Below are 20988 nucleotides of genomic sequence, written 5' to 3' on the forward strand. Positions count from 1 at the left end.
ACTCAATGGAATTCATCGGTCATTGTTGTTATTTTCACATGGAAAGAAGCCTCTTCTGTTATATTGTGCCTCAGTTAATGTCCTAGCCTCTTTGTCAAAGTGGGGAAGAAGCATTCTGATTCAACTGCCAATATTTTTACTACCTTATATCTTGTATAGGGAACTTAAAGGAACTTGAGGAAAGTTCCTTTCCTCCACTCACTCCTTGATGCTTGAGTGAGCGGAACAAGATAGGACACAACTTTACTGTCATGTGGTATCAATGGCTGTAATCCCAACCCCATTTTCCCGAGAGTAAGGACCCCTGAATTCAGTGGGATGTTCAGATAGGTGCTTTGTGATGAGCCATTAGCGACTTCATAAAATTTAAGATTAATGCCACATGGTTGTTAGTTGTTTTTGCTGCAAAAACAAACTTTTAAAGGGAACATGCAGGGAAGATAACGGATTTGTATTTTGATGGCTGAGATATGTAAGTCTATTGTGGTTACATTAAAAAAATGCGTATATTTCTGCAAAATGGCAAAACAGAACACAAACTTGTGCAAAATGAACCAATTGTAGCAGAACCAAAAATGCCAGATGAAAGTGTAACTAGATATTGGAATGGGTTGTTATGTGTGTCCTTATCTACATAACAAAATTATAGTCTTATTTTTTTAAAACCTGACTTGCCTTTCTTTAAAGAATTATGGGAAGTGCAGTTTGATGAAGGCACCCAGAATTCTCTCCTGGACATCATCACTCCTGCACCACAGAACCACACTATCCAGGCATTTCTTGGGTAGATAGAAGAATTACTAAAGCAGTCTAAGTCTACAGAAGAAACAGTGCCCTAGAAAACTGTCCAGTCTTTGGTACTATTTGGAATGTTATCAAAGATTTATTTTAATTTATTTGTTCAATTTATATCCAATCCTTCCTCTGAAAGGAACCCAGGGCAACAGTTTGGAAGATGTTGGAAGCATCAAAGATGGTAGCGGATTTAAAATGTAAGGCAGGCACGGAAAAGCTGAAAGCAGTCAGAATGTTCCTTCTAGAGAACAAGTTAAGCTTTGTGTGTTACGGAGGGCAGGGGGACATAACAGTTTTCAATAATTAAAAAGATGCCATGAAGAAGATTGAGATGTGCTGTTTTCTCTTACAGCTAAGAATAGGTGAAAGGCAATTAAGTGTAGAATAATTTATATATTGGGGAAAACTTACTGAGATTCATAACATGAGGGCAATGGAAAGTATTGCATGACCTTTTCACTGGGAGGTTTGACGAGACTAAACAAATAAGAATACCAGTGATGCTTTAGGTATTGTAGCCTCTGTCTTGTGAAAGCAGACAACCGGGCACATCTCCACACCAAGACAAAGGTGTGGTGGGTTCTTATCTGAGAGATGTTGCTGGCAGATGACCCAGCCTTGACAGCACACTCCAAGGAAGCTCTATGGAGACTCATCAAGCATTTTGCCCAAGCCTGCATGGAGTTTGGCCTCACCATCAGCTGGACAAAGACCAATATCTTGGGTCAAGACACCGCCAGCACTTCGCACATCAGCACTGGTGGTCACACGCTTGAGACGGTAGACTATTTTGTCTGCTTTGGCTCCACCATAACCAGCAACATTTCCACTGATGCTGCTGGAGAAGCATATTGACAAGGCAGCCATGGCAATGGTTTGCCTTTCCAAAAGGTTATGGGGAAATGTGATGCTCACAACCAATACCAAGATGAAAGTCTACCAGGCTTGCGTGTTGAGCATGCTGCTTTGAGATGTGGGCAACTTACACCCGGCAGGAGCAATGCTTCAAGACCTTCCACATGCTCTGTGGAATTATTAAAAATTGCATTATTTTAGGAGATGTATTTTCCCTTTTCTCCGATACAAAATAGTGCCTCCCAAGATACAGTACTTCAGAAGTTATTACTTTTACTGCTGTTAAAATTCATGCAGATTTAGGGCACAATCCTATTCTCAAGAGCTTCTGGCCGAGGGGCTAAGGGATCAGCAGAAGGCCCATGACGCCATCAGAAAATGAGGTTCATCGCTGCAATGGCAGATATGCCAGTGGAACACCCTCCCATGAGGTGGACTGAAGCAACCAACGTCATGCAATCCCAGTAAGCGAGTCAGAGGGGCAGTAGCACCCGGTGACACGGGACAGGCCACCCCTGCTCAATACACTACAATATTTGCAAAGAGAAGCTGAACTGGGGTAGAAATGTGGCTGCAAGAGAAGCATTTGTGTGAATGCTATAGGATTTGTGTGAATCCTATACAGTGGTACCTCTACTTACGAATTTAATGCGTTCCAGACGCACATTCGTAAGTCGAAAAAAATTGTAAGTTGAATCCCATAGGAAAGCATTGGGAGAAAAAATTCGTAAGTAGAAAAAATCCAATCTAAACCACATCCAAGATGGCGGACGGAGCTCCATTCGTAAGTAGAAACATTCGTAAGTAGAGTTATTCGTAAGTAGAGGTACTACTGTACTGCTTCAGTTCACAGCCATACCTCTTGTCAGTAAAAACTTCACATCCTTCCCCAACTTGACTAATTTGCCTTCCATTGACTTCCCTTTGAGGGGGGAATTCATAAAAGTCACTTAACATCACCTCTAAAGCTGCCCACATTCTAGGGATGTTCAGAGACCACCAGAGAGTCACCTTGTATCTGCTTCAGATCCACACTGTGTCATTCTGATTCTGTCCATTAATTCAGGTCCAGATATGATCTGATAAATCCAAAGATGTTTTACCCCCACAGAGTATAATGGGGAAATTAAAAATTGCTATACTGTAACTGTTGTTTCCTTTTCAACTAAGTGAATGAAATTTTCAGGCAAAGGAGCCCCTTCAGAGCACATCAAGCATGCCATTTTGGGGGCAGATCTACCCAGTGGGGTTTTTTGTGGGGGGAACCTTTATAGTTGTTGTTTTTTAAAGTATATTTTCTGCCAGAATTGGTTGCAAACTGCAGTCATGGTTGTTTCTTCTGTGGGGATGAGGCCTGCTAAACTGTAGATGTGTTGGTGCTGACCTTTAAAGCCCTAAATGGCCTCAGTCCAGTATACCTGAAGGAGCGTCTCCACCTCCATCATTCTGCCCGGACACTGAGGTCCAGCACCGAGGGCCTTCTGGCAGTTCCCTCGTCGAGAGAAGCCAAGTTGCAGGGAACTAGGCAGAGGGCCTTCTCGGTGGTGGCGCCTGCCCTGTGAAACGCCCTCCCAACAGATGTCAAAAAGGAAAACAACTACCAGACTTTTTATAAGACATCTGAAGGCAGCCCTGTTCAGGGAGGCTTTTAATGTTTAATAGATTATTGTGTTGTATTTTTCTGTTGGAAGCCGCCCAGAGTGGCTGGGGAAACCCAGCCAGATGGGCGGGGTATAAATAATAATAAATTATTATTATTATTATTATTATTATTATTATTATTATTATTATTATTATATTATTTATTAGAAAGGTACTGGCTCATCTGCAGGCTCAGGAAAGCTCACGCATCCTTGCAAGCAAGCTTCATGACAGACAGATATAAGAACAATTTTTTTTATACCCCACCCATCTGGCTGCGCTTCCCCAGCCACTCTGGGCAGCTTACATCATATATAAAAACATAATGCTATAGGTAAAGGTATAAGTAAGAAAAAAAACCCTGGGAGGTTAAGTACTGTCAAAGGCTACTATGAGGTTGCTCATCTCGCTTTCAGGCCAAGGGAGCCAGTGATTGTCCACAGACAGCTTTCCGGGTCTTCTGGCCAGCATGACTAAACCGCTTCTGGTGCAATGGAACATCGTGACGGAAGCCAGAGCACCTGCCACAGTGGTACCTATTTATCTACTCGCACTGGCATGCTTTCAAACTGCTAGGTTGGCAGGAGCTGGGACAGAGCAATGGGTGCTCACTCCGTCGCAGGGATTCGAACTGCCGACCTTCCGATCAGCAAGCCCAAGAGGCTCAGTGGTTTAGACCACAAGTTGTTCCTAACATTGTGCTAGGGTGACTGGTCGGTTGCTTGTTTGTTTGCTATGATGTGGTAGGCACCCTGGTCGGATGGGACTCTAAAGGTGCGGGGGAGACAGGCAGCTTGAGGGTCCCAGTGGTTCAAAACTTCCAACAGCGCTTGGCTGCAACTAACATTTAGTACAGTAGTTCCCAATTGGTGGTCCGTGGGCCCCAGGGGATTCGCGTAACCCTCCCAGGGATCCATGGCAGCGTTCACATAACAAAAATTTAACATAGGGATACAGTGGTACCTGGGGTTGCGGACCCGATCTGTTCCGGGGTGCTGTTTGCACCCTGAAAAGTCCGCAACCTGAGCGGCGCTTTCACACATGTGCGAAAGCGCAATAGAGCACTTCTGCGCATGCGCATGCGCATGCGGTGGAACCCAAAAGTAAACACTTCTGGGTCTGCCGCGTTCGCAACCCGGAAAAACGCAACCCGCAGTGGACGCAACCCGAGGTATGACTGTACCAAAATTTTCGAAAGTAGGGGGTTCATGGCTTGCCTTTTGAAAAGCAGGGGGGGCTGCAGTACTTAGCTAATTGGGAACCACTGGTTTAGTGCATTGTGCAGTTTTAAAATCTGTTATTAACTGTTCAGCACGTATCTTTGCTTTTATATTCAAAATTGCTTAAAAATAATATTTAGTGAACTGGGGTAGTACATAACTAAGAGTCTGAGCTATGAATTAGGTGGCCTCTAGTTTGAATTTCACCTCTGCTATTAACTCACCAGGCAACCGTTAAGCAAACTACTTTCACAAAGCCTTGAAGCCTAACAGCAATACTATAACATAAAGTCAGTGTACTTGTACACATATTTAAGCACTAATGGGAGGAGAGGCAGTCTCTGAAGACCAGGGAGAGCTCTGGAAACCCAAACAAGCTGTCCTTGTCTGTGTGTGTCTGCACATACACACTTGCAGATGGAGTTATCCTGAGAGCAGGAAGGTTTATGAAGTGAGATGGAGAGTCAGGGTTGCAGGAGCAGAAGCCTCTTATGTTTTCCTAGAGTCTGTATCACAGCCTTCTCTGGAAGGTGCCTGCATGTTTGAGCTACTTGACACCGGTGGCAGAGTGTGGGATTAGCAGGCAGCGAATAAAATGGCTGATGCCAACAGGAATGAAGAGAGTGGCTCACAGCAGGAAGCTTCAGGAACCAAAGGAGGAAGGACAAAGCACCTTGTTTTCAAGCACGAACTTTTCTCAGTGGTTGAGGAAGAACTGAACCCCTGGTTTGTGTTGGAAATCCTGAAAGCCAAGACCCAAGTTTGGTGAATGAACCCCAGTAAAAATGTAACATGGCAAAACATGCAGCAAAGAAAAGTATGGAAATATAGGCTGTTAAACCTTTAAAATGTATTCCAGTGACTCTCAAAGTATCCTAATTCCATAGCACACAGATAGACCACACATTTGGTAAGTTATAAAATGGTTTACTTACAAACTTTCAAGGTTATATTCATGTGCTTTTCCATACAGCAGTCAGAAAAAGTTGCACAGGCAGTAAAACATTGAAAATCTGATCTCATTTTTTGACAGAATTACAAGCCTGGTAGATGAAGGGAACGCTGTGGATGTAGCCTATCTTGATTTCAGCAAGGCCTTTGACAAGGTGCCCCATGATATTCTTGTAAAGAAGCTGTAAAATGCGGGCTAGACAATGCTACCATTCAGTGGATTTGTAACTGGCTGACTGACCGACTGAACCCAAAGGGTGCTCATCAATGGCTCCTCTTCATTCTGGAGAGAAGTGACTAGTGGGGTGCCACAGGGTTCTGTCTTGGGCCCAGTCTTATTCAACATCTTTATCAATGACTTGGATGATGGGCTTGAGGGCATTCTGATCAAGTTTGCAGCTGACACCAAATTGGGAGGGGTGGCTAATACCCCAGAGGTCAGGATCACACTTCAAAATGACCTTAACAGATTAGACAACTGGGCCAAAGCAAACAAGATGAATTTTAACAGGGAGAAATGTAAAGTACTACACTTGGGCAAAACAAATGAAAGGCACAAATACAGGATGGGTGACACCTGGCTTGAGAGCAGTACATGTGAAAAGGATCTACGGTAGGAGTCTTGGTAGACCACAAACTTGACATGAGTCAACAGTGTGATGCAGCAGCTAAAAAAAGCCAATGCAATTCTGGGCTGCATCAATAGGAGTATAGCATCTAGGTTGCACATTCTGAACATCTTGCCAGGGTGAGCAGATGGCTTGATGAGAGTGGATTTTCTGGTACTTCTAAAACAAAGAGCCCATCAGATGTTTGCTTCTTCTCACCTGATGCAGGAGGATTACAAGGGGGGTTTTTTGGGTTTTTTTAAAAAAGTAAAACAGTTTGTGTTTCCATCTCCTGAGTACTGGGCTAAGAAACAATTCACAGAGAGAAAATGGCGAGTCTCACAGAAACCATGGAAACCACATTAGGAGGTTGATGGTTTCCTGGGATGGTAAAGTGTAGGGCAGTTTTCTGCTGCCAAGTTGCCCTGTACTCTTAGCACTGCCAAAATACTAATGCAGGCCAAGGGGAGATCTGGATTTACAACACCTCTGTTACTTGACGAAGCTATGGCACTCAGTAGTGAGCTGAACCAGATTCATGAGCTAGAAAAGCAGAAGGAAACATCATCAAGAATTAGCCATGGCGCTCAAGGACTCAGTGGTGCAGTTGCAGGGATTGACAAAACAATTAAAAGTCTGAAAGATGTAGTGGAAAAACTCACTAAAAAGGTCAGGCAGCTTCAGACAGAATGACAACAAGGAAGATCTTGGAAGAAACCTCAGAAAACCATAAGACAATTTCAATCAAGACAGTGTTGATCCTAAACAGAGAAGGCCTGGATCAGGGTGGGGGGTGGGTGGGGAATCTTCGTACACTGCAAAAGAAGTTTGCTGGAAATACAATAATCCAGGACACTGTAAACTAGAAGGTCCACTTTCTAAAGCTCGCCTCAAGGGACACAGAGTAGGATTGGGGAGGATTCCTGTTTGCTCTTCCTTTTGAAGCAATCCATCCCATGTCACACACTCACACACCCCTCAGACCCATGCATGGACCAGAACGCAGATCTGCAGACACTGCTGCATAATCTCCTGTGCCTGGATCATGCCATACTTGCAAGGTGGCCCGCCCCTTTCTTCCTTGTAACATTTTAAGCTGCTTGCCTTGGGTGTTGGGGGAGAAGGGAGGGGAGAGGCTGCTCACATAGGTATATGCTAAATAACCACACGAGACGTAACTGGCTGTATTCTTGCATAAATAAAGTATATTATTCACTGTATCATATTATAGAGTTTAACAGAAATAAGTCATAAAATTCAGTGAACTTTGGTAGTTGGTTGTTTTCTTACAAATATGGAAACATTGGAGGCAGTAGCATCTGGATAGTCAGGAGACTCCCTTGCTTTAGAGTAAATTAAAAGAAAATGACATTTTTACAAACTTTTGCCCCTCCCCTAAAAAAGCCTGGCAAGGAGCCCCTACAACTTGGGGTGGGATTCACATCTTGTGCCTGCCCCCCCCTTTATTTAGAGCAAACTTGATCTGCTGCAATTTGAGCTTTATAAAACACATGAAAGCTCAGCCTTGTCTTGCTGTTTGAAAAAATGTCATAATTGTACAGTGGTACCTCGGCTACCACTCCTGCCAACCTAGCAGTTCGAAAGCACGTCAAAGTGCAAGTAGATAAATAGGTACCACTACAGCGGGAAGGTAAACGGCATTTCCGTGTGCTGCTCTGGTTCCCCAGAAGCGGCTGTTATGCTGGCCACATGACCTGGAAGCTGTACGCCGGCTCCCTCGGCCAATATTGCGAGATGAGCGCCACAACCCCAGAGTCGACCTAATGGTCAGGGGTCCCTTTACCTTTACCTCAGGTTACGAACTTACGAGCCAGTGTGGTGTAGTGGTTAAGAGCGGTAGACTCGTAATCTGGGGAACCGGGTTCGTGTCTCCGCTCCTCCATGTGCAGCTGCTGGGTGACCTTGGGCTAGTCACACTTCTCTGAAGTCTCTCAGCCCCACTCACCTCACAGAGTGTTTGTTGTGGGGGAGGAAGGGAAAGGAGATTGTTAGCAGCTTTGAGACTCCTTTGGGTAGTGATAAAGTAGGATATCAAATCCAAACTCCTCCTCCTCCTCCTCCTCCTCCTCCTCCTCCTCCTCCTCCTCCTCCTCCTCCTCCTTCTTCTTCTTCTTCTTCTTCTTCTTCTTCTTCTTTCTGTCAGGTCCGTTCTTAACCTGAAACCGTTCTTAACCTGAAGCACACTTTTGCTAATGGGGCCTCTCGCTGCCACCGCGCCACTGGTGCACGATTTCCGTTATCATCCTAGGGCAAAGTTTGTAACCTGAGGTACTACTTCTGGTTTAGCGGAGTTTGTAACCCAAAGTGTTTGTAACCCAAAGTGTTTGTAACCCGAGGTACCACTGCATTTGACTTTCCAGATTGTGGTGCGAAAGCTGATTGTACAATGGATTTTGCTGTTTATAGCTCTGCCTATCATCAAGTAACAATGTGCATGCCTCGAGGGGTTTGTAATTTGTCTGCTTTGTTTGTGTCTTGAAAATAAGAAGTCCCAATAAGTGTTGCAAGGGGAAGGGGATAGAGAGATAGTACTTTGGCTTACTGTTTGGCTGCTTTTAAAGTTGACTCATTCATCAATCCTCAGTTGTGTTACCACCCCAACTGGTTATTGTATGTTGTTTTGCTCATATGTCTAGTGATTGCTCAAAGGGTCTGCAAAGCTTGGTTTCTTAACTTTTGTTTTGGAGGGAAAAATCACTTTGGGCAATACTATACTAGCAGAAGCCAACAGAAAGGTTATTACAAAAACAATTAATTTCTTTAAAATAAGTGTGGGAAGGATGTGTTTTTCTTGACTTCATCTGTATGTATGCTCATCTTTCTCATACCCCTTCATTTATTTTGCAAATGTAGTCACAGATCCTGTTTATCAGCTCCCTGTCACTTCTCATTTGAAATCTATTTGGATTAATAAAAGTGAGCCATTTATGGGATTCTCATGCCTAATTTAGCTTAAGCAACCTGCAATTCAATAATTTGCAAGGAGTCTGGTATGGTTAATTGGTTAATTAGACAGACTTCATCAGAGACTATGTCTGCAATTCAGGATTGCTTACTCTCCCCCCTCTGCTCATACCTATAAACGGCCCCATGGCTGTTGTGTGCCTTCTTGTCAATGCAGATATCATTGATCAATCTCTTTCTCTATGAAGGCTCATGACTGTTAAGGGGGTAGCTTTTGGGGGGGAGGGGGAGTGGCAAAAGAGAATCTAATAGAGATTTATAAAATTATGAATGATTGGCATGGGCATAGCCAAGGGGGGCAAGGAGGGGCAGCTGCACCCCCCCAATCAATAAAAATACATAGCAAACTGGGGTTCTGCCCCCTAACAAAAGGCCTGTCCTTCCCAACAAAAGGCCTCCCCCCCAAAAAAAAATCCTGGCTAAACCCATGGTGATTCCCTAAACAGAATCACGAATCTCGTATAAGTTATTGCTTGAGTGGCATACGAAAGATGAACAAACAAAGAATGTTATGATTTTGTGGGCAAAGGATGTTGGACATATTCAGATGGAAGACTGGGAAAAACTTTGGAAACAAAATTTAAAGTTTACTGTGTGTAGCCTTTTAAGAGAGAATATAATGAAAATGATGTATAGATGGTATCTTACACCAGTAAAATTAGCAAAGATTTACCATAATCAGGATAACAAATGTTGGAAATGTAAGAAAGAGGAAGGATCTTTCTATCATATGTGGTGGACTTGCCCACTAGTAAGGGATTTCTGGGAGAAGATTTATAATGAATTAAAGAGAGTGTTGAAAAACACATTTCCAAAGAAACCAGAATCCTTTCTACTGGGTATAGTGGGAAGAGAGATCCCTAAGAAAAATGTAAATTTCTTTATGTATGCTACAACAGCAGCAAGAGTATTATTAGCTAAGAACTGGAAGACTCAGGAATTACCAACAGTGGATGACTGGCAAATGAAAATGATGGAATATATGGAACTGGCTGAAATGACCGGGAGAATCCTTGACTGGGGAGAAGAAGCGATAGAAGAAGAATGGAAAGAATTTAAAATATATTTGAAAAAATATGGTAAAATTGTATATTAAGATTAGATTTAGAAATATTTAGAAACTGTGGATTTAGGAAAAAGGAGAGACAGATAGAGGAATGAGAGATTGAAATTGTATGAAATTATTAATAATTGAATTGGAAATTGCTAAAGATAAAGAAGTAATGAACCGCAGTAGGAGGGAACTCGAGGAAGTCCCTCTTTACAATGATAAAAGAAAAAGATTGTGTATTTGGATTTTTCTTGTTTTTCTCTATACTGTTGTGCTTTTGTGTTTATTATGTTTTATTGTGTTGTTTGTTGTGGTTGTTTTTTATTGTAAAACAAAAATATTATATAAAAAATAAAATAAACAGAATCACGAATCTCTAAGCCTCCATGTTCAAAGGCAGTGTACCTCTGAATGTCAGATACTGGAGATGAAAGCTGGTAGAGTTCCCAGAGGATCCAATCCTGAGCAGTGCCAGTCAGTGCTCCTCAAGTGCGATCCTTTGCATGCAGTGAAGAAGCTTGCGATGCGGCAGTGCTGAGCGTCAAGCAGGATCAGATTCTCCCACTTAACGGCGGGAGAGACAGAAGATATTTTCAGGGCAGCACAATATCCCAAGCCAAATAACATCTGTATCCAAAGCGTGTGCAAGGCAGGGATTGAGACAGGAAAGACCCCAAGTCAGATCCACGGTTCAACTCACCTGGGATGCTCCTTTGTCTTCTGCTTTAAGGGATTCTGAAAGTGCGCTGGTGCATCTCTTGTCAAGCATCTGCCAGTGGTTGTTAACAATTGTTCCTCATAGCTAAGCTGGTACCCAGAACAATATAGGCCTTTTATCTCTTTAACACAGTTGCATCTCAAACTTCTATCTGTGAGTTCAAGGTAGTGTACTTAAGAGCTATCCCGTTTTATCCTCGCAACAGCCCTGGGAAGTAGGTTAAACGGAGAGCAGGTGACTCGTGGCTACTGAAGAGGGATTTCTCTCTAGATTTGTCATTGCTGAGCCAAACTCTGTTCAATGAAGCTGCATTTTATTGATGTCACCCCACTCTTCCTCTAAAGAGCTCAGGCCAGGAATGCATAGTCCACCTGCTACTGTGCCAAAAGAGGATATATTCACGGTAACAAGGAGCTTTCACTGCCACAAATCTTGCTCCCAAGTGGGGACAATTTAACCATTCCACCCCATTGGAAAATTTCAAACTGAGTATTTCTGGCTTGCTACTGGGTTATTTCCTCCTCCCCATTTATGTTTACAAAAAAAAGAGAGAGGTAGATTTGCTTGAGAGAGGGCAACTACAGTGGTACCTCTACTTACGAATAACTCTACTTATGAATGTTTCTACTTACGAATGGAGCTCCGTCCGCCATATTGGATGTGGTTTAGATAGAATTTTTAGATAGGGTTGCTTCGACTTACGATTTTTTCCTCCCAATGCATTCCTATGGGATTCGACTGACAATTTTTTTCAACTTACAAATGTGCGTTCGGAACGCATTAAATTCGTAAGTAGAGGTACCACTGTAACTCCATCAAGATTACCCAGTAAGCTTTATGGATGAGCAAGGATTTGAACAGAGGTCTCCCCAGCCTCTGATCACTACATCACACTGATTTTCACTGGCTACAGCATTTGGAAGAAGCATTTGGAAGAAGCATTTGGAAGAAGCAATGCCCCATAAACTTGTATAAAAACAAAAGAACTTTGCAGTGCAGATACAATGTTGGTGTACCCTTGCATGCTGATACTATGAATGGGGGACAAATTTGATGCAATTCACATTTAAAGGCCAATCTACCTAATTTACACTTTCTGGCACCATAGGAAAAACATATAGCAATTATTCTTTGAAATTTGCTCTTCTCCAAATTTTGCAATGCAATTCTCCAGCCAAGTCATGTGAACAAACGCTATATAGACCTGAAGTGTGCATTAAAATACTTATATTAGTTTTAAAATAACATACAAAATGCATATTGGGGGGGAAAGTTTTGCAAAAAAATAGTGTTTCTTTAATTACATAAAACGTGTAATTAGCAGAAATTTGCACAAAAATTGTGATGATTTTTAAAATAAAAATAATAATCAAGGCTTCTTTAAAAAAGGATTCACAAACTGATATGGAAATGTGTAGAACTGAATTTAAGATTGGTAAAAGGGAGAAAGAGGGAAACCAAAACTGACAGATTTGCTAATTCCTGTTGATGACTGAGTCATTCAAGAGTATGAAAATCTTTTTTGTCTCTTGAATCTCCTCACCTCGAAAAGGATATTCGTAGAGATGGAAAAGGTTCAGAAAAGGGCCACCAAAATGAACAAACAGATAAAGTGACTCCCCTCTGAGGAAAGGGTGCACCATTTGGGATATGTGTGTGAGAGAGAGGGGAGGGGAAAGGTAAGAAGTGACATGATAAGAAGTTTATAAAATGTTGCATGGCAGGGAGGAAGTGGAGAGAGAAAGATGTTTCTCCTCTTGCAACACTCGTGAACTTTCAATGAGCCGGACATTGGATGATTCAGGACAGATAAAAGAAAGTGCTTCTATACACAGCGCACAGTTAAACTATGGAACTCTCTCCCACAGGAAACTGTGGTGGCCACCCAATTGGATGGTTTTAAAAGACGACAGGATGAATTCACGGAGAAGGCTATCAGTGCCTGCAAGCCACAATGGCTGTGCTCTCTACCTTCATGGTCAGAGGCAGCGATGCTTCTGGATCCCAGTTGCTAGAAACTGCAGGAGGGAGGAGAGAGTTGCTCTTGTGTGTGTCTTGCAGGTTTCCCCAAAGGCATCTGGTTGGCCACTATAGCATGAGTTCCATCAGGTAGACTGTGGATGTAGAGTCATAGAATTGTAGAGTTGGAAGATATCACTCGGATCATCTACTCCAACCTCCTGCAATGCAGGATTTTTTCACCCAATGATGGGCTGAAACTCACGACTCTGAGATTAAGAATCTCATTCTCTACTGACCGACCTATCCCTCATGGACTTCATAAGCAGTGAGTGCAATTCGAACCTGCTTATTTATGTATGTGTTCCTTTCTATCACATTTGTATACAGGCTTTCCTCAGAGGAATTCAAGGTGGTGTACATACCCCACCCTCTCCATTTTATCCTTCAACAACCCTGTGAGATAGCCTTCCAGGTGCTGATTTTCTCCTCCAAACTGGCCATCGCCTGCCTGCCTGCCTGCCTGCCCAGAGCTCTACATGGACATTTATGTACCTGGAAGTCCAAGCAGACCACAACAGGTAGGTAGCCGTGTTGGTCTGAGTCGAAGCAAAATAAAAAAATTCCTTCAGTAGCACCTTAAAGACCAACTAAGTTTTTATTTTGGTATGAGCTCTTGTGTGCATGCACACTTCTTCAGATACACTTGAAACAGAAGAGTCAGACCCTTATGTATATATGTATGGATTCTTATCTCATTATGCATGATCAAGCTTTCTTTAGCGCCTCAGCCCTTGCTCCCCCCCCCCCGCAGGACCAATTGCAGTCATCAGCAGTCGTTAACAGACATCTACAGGTTTACCACTCCCATCAGCCCATCACCCATTCCCCCCCCACCCTCTGTATATACATAAGGGTCTGACTCTTCTGTTTCAAGTGTATCTGAAGAAGTGTGCATGCACACTAAAGCTCATACCAAAATAAAAACTTAGTTGGTCTTTAAGGTGCTACTGAATGAATTTTTTTTATTTTGCATACCACAACAGTTTGACAAGGAAGTTAAAAGGCTTATGTATCTCTTCTGACACATCTGAACTGAAGACCGCCCCTGCCAAAATCTGATTTTCCCTGGCCAAAGCAGCTGCTGGAATTCTAATACATACACCTAAGAGTAACATTTAGCATTGTCCTCAATACAATATTGGTGAGTGGGATAAGGGGGCACTGCTAATAATGAAGACACAGAGACAGGAAATAAGCACTAGAAAGAAACCTGCGGATGTGGGCTTTGAGAGCCGGATAGGCACTGGCTACATTCCTTCAAAGCTACCATGTGAACAATCCCTTTTACCAAATTACTCAGTACACTCAGTGCATAGTGTGCAGCTACATCTCTTGTTTCCATTTCACTAAAAGGTTTGAGGGACCTCAGTGGCACACGGGGAGGTTTATTAATTCCTTCTGCATCACTGCCATCCCACATGGATGTGAAGTTCAGGGGGAAAGTTCACGCTGGTGTCCAAGTGAGCTTTCTCCCCAAGCCTCATAGCAATGTAAAAGTAAAGGTAAAGGGTCCAGTCGTGACCGACTCTGGGGTTGCGCGTTCATCTCGCATTATTGGCCGAGGGAGCAGGCGTATAGCTTCCAGGTCATGTGGGCAGCATGACAAAGCCACTTCTGGCGAACCAGAGCAGCACACGGAAACGCTGTTTACCTTCCCACTTGGAGCGGTACCTATTTATCTACTTGCACTTTGACGTGCTTTCGAACTGCTGGGTTGGCAGGAGCTGGGACCAAGCAACGGGAGCTCACCCCGTCACAGGGATTCGAACCGCCGACCTTCTGATCAGCAAGCCCTAGACTCAGTGGTTTAACCCACAGCGCCACCTGGGTCCCCATAGCAATGTAGGACCCCTGATTTTCAAAAGAAGTCACACTGGGCTCCTCTCCGGGGGTGGGGGTGGAGCAAAAGTCTGTATTTAATTGGAGAAAAGCAAGAGATGTAGCAACACATTAAGTGTAACACGTGTTTTGCCCTTTAGACACCCAGTGCTGCTTTTGCTCTAATCCCAGAGTGTATGGTGGCAGCAGTGTGTGCAGAGTACCAGCAGAGTACCTGTCAGATATAAAACATTACTTTTTTTATTACTCTTGGTGTCTGTGTTGTGAGGTTAGCTTTTTGTGCCCAGGTGAGCTGCACCTACGGTGCCAGATCTCCATCCAATGGACCAAATGGCATTGTACCTTTTGTACAGTGGTTCGCAGATGCCAAGAGCTGTGTTTTCTTGCGGGTTCCCTCCCCCTTCTGCGCTCGCAGCTGAGATGAGCAATGAGAGCATCATCAACGCACTCATGAATTGGAGCAGAGGAAATGCTTTGACTTTGAACATGCAGTGCAGTAAGTAATGACTTTAAAAATGTATCATTCTGAACGCTAATTAAGCAACACAGCTGAATCCAAAGCCAGCGAATTGTGAGTAACTTCCATCAGGCTGACAAAGAGAGAGAGGAAGCAAACTTGCTACAGATTTTAACCCCATGTGTTCACCTACAGGCAGGCAAACTCTAGTGAGGCTCCCACTTTTCAAACTTTGAACTTCTCTCCTTAGGCCTATCCTTCCTATACTTGCTAACTACGCTCAATTCATAGCTGCCAAGTCTCCCGTATCCCCCGGGAAATCCCCATTTTTCCAGCTGTTCCTAGCTGAAAAAACGGATTTTTTTGTTTCCCCCCGGTTTATTCTGGCGCGGCGGCCATTTTGGAACTGGGCGGAGCATGCTCAGAAGTGACTTTTGATGCTGCTCCGCCCAGTTCCAAAATGGCAGCAGCACTACTTCCGGTCTGCTACTTCCGGCCCGGTCCCTTATTTCTCCGACAGCAACTTGGCAGGTATGGCTCAATTCCATTTTGGGTCAAAAACTCCAAGATGACCAAGGGGTTGGAGGTTCATCTTCGCTATGAGGAGAAGTTAAATGTTAGGGGATCTTATTTTGAGAAAATGGTTAATGGGTAAGTGAGGAAGCTTGGTAGAGGCCTTAAAAATTCTAGTCAAAGTGGAAAGCAGCTCCTTCTGTTCCTTGCTCGCTATATAAGTAGAATGAGGACAGACAAGAGTGACAGTTTTCTTCACACAACATCTATTTGACTTATCAGGGCAAGCCCAAGACATTTTGGCACCTGAGGCAAACCACAAAATGGTGCCTTCCCCACCAGGGAAGAGGCAGGGATCAAAGATCAAGATGGGGATCTGTTGCCTCTGTGGATCTGCCACCTGAACATCTCCTCACCTTACCTCATTGGTGGAGTGGTGGACTTCTGAACAAAATAGCTCCCAATGCAGATTCAGCATGATAAATCTACCATAGAATCTCACAATTGTAGAGTTGGAGGAAATAACCAATGATCATTGAGTCTAACCCGCTGCAATGCAGGAATCTGTCTGTCACGCTTTGTTGACTGAGCCATCCCAGGCTGTAGCAGCTGAACAGAACCTTGAGGTTCAGAAGCAGGATAAATGGCAATGGCATGTGGGTGTGGTACCTTCTTGCCCTACTTGTGAGTGTCCTAGACTGATTTCTATTCATAGCTGCCAAGTTATCCCTTTTTTAAAGGGATTTTCCCTTATGCTGAATAGGCTTCCTCACGAGAAAAGGGAAAACTTGGCAGCTATGTTTCTATTGGAAATAAGATGGTAGACCCAAAGGAGTTTTGAGCCCATTTAGTGGGGACGGAGGTTTCTAAGGTTTGGACATCGTTAAATGAGAGATGTCTAAATTTCACACAAGTCTTGGCAAACCTAGAAACTGTCATCCTCAACAAAGTTTAAAGTCTCCTCTGACACAGTGTTTTGCAAGGAAACCTTCTTTAATTGGGGACTTTGCATGTTGCCACGGTTAGAGGCTTTGCCTTTTGCCTGAAAACAGGGCAAATGGCAGGGGAGGGCACAAATCACAGTGTTTCTCCAAAAATAAGAGACCGTCTTATATTTATTTTTCCTCAAAAAAACACACACTGGCTTATTTTCAGGGGATGTCTTTTTTTTTAATTAAGTATGGTACAGTTTAACCTACAAGGTCAAACTGCCTATCACTATGGGTTATTTTTGGGGTGTGGCTTATTTTTGGGGTGTGGCTTATTTTTGGGGTATGGCTTATTTTCGGAGAAACACGGTCAATTCCTGAGATTGGAGAAGATGAGGAGACCTTCCAAGGCAGTGAGGTCTGCTCACCTCTTTACCATCCTGTTTAAAAGCCATTGACTCTTCCAGGAGTTTCAGCAGTCCAGAAGCAAGGGTATTTTCTCCCAATGCATTCCTATGGGATTCGACTTACAACTTTTTTTGACTTACGAATGTGCGTTCGGAACGCATTAAATTCGTAAGTAGAGGTACCACTGTAACAACTCATGGAGAGCACATAGCAGTGCTGCTGAAGGTGCCATGTTGACTGGAATAGAGGGGATTTTGAGGGAGAGGCCTCAGCGGTGCATTTGGCTTCCAGGCCAAAGCTTCCCCACCACAGCAAAATTTATTTGACATCAGCCTCTTGTTCTTGATCAAGCTCTTGTTGATTGCAGGGAGCTACATGACCAGACAACCAACTAAGCAGGTTTTTTGCCTGCTGAATGTCATCTTTGTTTGGGTCATTTCTCTCCATTGTTTCTTACCACTGTTTTGTATGATTGTTGTGCTCCATTCAGATCTATAATTGTCGGTTCATACTGAATGTGTTTGTTTTGAGTGCAAGAGCTCCCAACTCCTCTGCCAGCTGCACGAGGGAAGAAGGGGGTGGGAGGGGCAGCCCTGAATCTTCCGCCAAATGCTGTCATCTGCTCCACTGTGCTGGTTTCCAGGGGCAGAGGGGAGACTACCTCTGCAGGGCTACTCATAGATGCCATTGGAAAGCATCAGCCCTCAGGCATGGCCCTTCAGAGAGGACCTCAAACACAGGGTGAGTTTGTAGAGAAGCCTGTTCAATTAGTCACTCTAAACCAGGGGGAATGTTTCCTCTAACAGGGCAACATATCAAAGGTCTTGGGCGAGGGAAAGGCATAAAAGAGAAATGGTTCAGCATCATCTTCTTGCAGTGTCCCCTAGCGGTTGAGACCAGGAATGGGCCAAGTCAGAGTCTCTTTTCCTTTCCACATCTTCTCCGGCGCTCTGCATTGCTTCCTGTGGGAGATGCCACGCCTGCAGAAGCTTGCAAAATTCTGGCTCCAGGCACAGCTGCTTTTACACGCTGCAGCTATCAGAAGAATCCCTCTTCTCTGGCCATGTGGAATAAAGTGCAGCAAAGGGAGTGCCCGCTCTTAGCTGTTTGTTTACAGTTTTGATCAGTGACTTGGAACGAGCCTGGCTTGTGCGTCTCCAGACAAAGAGCTGCACCGAGGAGATTAAGGCCCGGAGAAGAGGGCTGTAATTACCTTCCATCTCACTTTTCATAAATATGTAAAAATATATATATTAAGAAAGTGCACTCAGCAGAGCCCACCCGCACCACAGCGTGACCTTTCAGAAACAATATGTGCTGGGAGGCACATCAGCACACCAGGCAGGCGTTGCCATGGCAAACACCGAGCACAGAAACACATTGCAATTAAAGAGAGAGGGAAGGAAGGGGGGCACCCAAGAAAAGCCCCTAGTATGTGTAGCAGGGGAGAAGCTCGTTCTGTTTCAGTAAAATTCCCTTTTGCGGCAAATAAATGTTGTGGAATCTCATTACTCCCCATCTTTCTCCTTCTCATGAAGGAGTGTCAGAGTCACGAAGAGTGAAAGGAATATCTTCTTGTTTGGGCATTCATTGAATTGTAGAGTTAGAGAGGACCCAGGTGGTCCTTGAGACCAACCCTCTGCAATGGAAGAATCTCAACTGCATCATGCATGATAGACGGTCACCCAACCTCCAAGGAAGGAGAGCTCACCACTTTCCAAATGAGTCTGTCCACTGTTGAACAGTTTACTGTCAGAAAAATAAAAATAAAAAATCCTTCCAGTAGCACCTTAGAGACAAACTAAGTTTGTCATAGGTATGAGCTTTCGTGTGCATGCACACTTCTTCAGATACTGAAGACTTCTTCAGTATTCTTCAGATACTGAAGAAGTGTGCATGCACACGGAAGCTCATACCTATGACAAACTTAGTTGGTCTCTAAGGTGCTACTGGAAGGATTTTTTTATTTTTATTTTGACTGTGTCAGACCAACACGGCTACCTACCTGTAACTAGTACTGTCAGAAAGTTACTGTCTAGTCAGAATTTCCTTTCTTGTAACTTGAAGCCATTGGTTTAGGTCCTGGAGCCAGAGAAAACAAGCTTGTTCCATCTTTCACGGGGCAGCTCTTGAGATATTTGAAGTTGGCTATCATATCACAGCTGTCAAGTTCTCCCTTTTTTTAAAGGGAAATTCCCTTATCCTGAAAAGGCTTCATCGCGAGAAAAGGGAAAACTTGACAGCTATGTATCATATCTCCTCTTAGTCTCCTCTTTCTCAGGCTAAACATATCCAAATCTCTCAACTGTTGGTTTGGTTTCCAGACCCTTGTCATCTTGGTTGCCCTCCTCTGTACATGTTCCAGCTTTTCAAGATCTTTCTTAAATGATGGCACCCAGAACTGGACACATTACTCCAGGTGGGGTTTGACCAAGGCAGAATAGAATGGTAGTATTACTTCCCTTGATCACTGTACTTCTGTTAATGAAGCTAAGAATAGCATTACCTTTGCATTACCTTTTTTGCTGCTGCATCACATTGTTGACTTATGTTAAGCTTACAGTCTACTAAGGCCTCTAGGTCCTTTTCACATCTACTACTGGTGAGTCAAAAATAAAACCATAAATATGAACTTTATTGCTTATTCCTTGATGCTGCTGGGGCAGGATAGAATCCCCCAAGACTGACATTGGCTGACATGTGTTGCTTTACTTGGTTTTGCTATGGCATTGTAGGTCACCTTATCCAAGACCAGGTGGGAATTTTCCCAGTTGGCAAATTGGATCCAGTCATCTGATTTTTGCCACCCTCATAGCAATCATCATAAATTTGGTGGTTTGGGCATTGGGTAGATGCAGCCTTGGATGGAGGCGAGGTTGTAGTCTTTGCCTGGCACTCCAAAAAAGGGGGATATCCCATTAAAGGGATTCAGGGCAGATTCTCCTGTCTGGACGCCAAGGCAGGGTCAGGGTCACAGCACTCCCCAGGTGCAATCCAGTGGGGGAGTTACTCCTTGGTGTAGGTTAAGAACTCCCTCTCTTCCGATTGACTCCAAATGTAAGTGCTTCCAGCAGGCGGGCCAGAAGTGGGTGGTCCTATCCAATGCCTATGCCAAACCCCTTACATCTGTAGCTAATAAAGTTGTAGTCTGATTTGACCCAAACACTTTATTCATGGAATTTGGGTGGTTCCTTGGGCAGGGGAACTCCTGGGCATGCAATCACACACACACACCATCTTGTTGCATACTGGGGGATACTCTACACCCCCCCTTTTTAAAAATGCTTTTTATTAGTTTTTCATACATAATCATTTATACAAACTTATATATTCTTATTCAAAGTAACTGTCAACAATAAAATAATATCGATATACACTCAAAAAATAAAGTTGTTAACAATACCACTAACCATTCTATCCCAAAATATACCCCCCAAACCCCCACCCACTCCCCTTTATTGTCTTAACATCTTCTCTTATCTTGTATCTCCTTTGGTTCCGCCGAACCAGACTTCCACCTTCCTTCATATGTGGTTTTCTATCTTCTTTTCTCTTTTACCTGCTCTTTATCCTTCATTTCCGCGTGTTTTCTCTTTTTCCAAAACTCATTTATATTCCATTATTACAGTTGTAGGTATTAACTCATGCCAATTAGTGTCATTGTTGGTTTACCATATTTGTAAAAATATTCTGTAAATTTGCACCATTCTTTTTGGGCTTCCTGCTCTTTTTGTTCTCTGACTTTTCCAGTAAGTTTGGCCAATTCCCTATACTCTACCATTTTGACCCTCCACTCTTCCACAGTTGGAACCTCCGTTGTTTTCCATTTTTGTGCCAGTAGCACCCTGGCCGCTGTGGTGGCGTACATAAATATTATTTGGTCTTCCCTTTTGATCTCCTTCCCCATTAATCCTAACAGAAACAATTCCGGGTTTTTTTGGAAATGTATACTTTAGTAATCTTTTTAACTCATTGTATATTTGTTCCCAGAAACAT

This window comes from Zootoca vivipara, chromosome 8 (assembly GCF_963506605.1).
Source record: "Zootoca vivipara chromosome 8, rZooViv1.1, whole genome shotgun sequence".
NCBI lineage: Eukaryota > Metazoa > Chordata > Lepidosauria > Squamata > Lacertidae > Zootoca > Zootoca vivipara.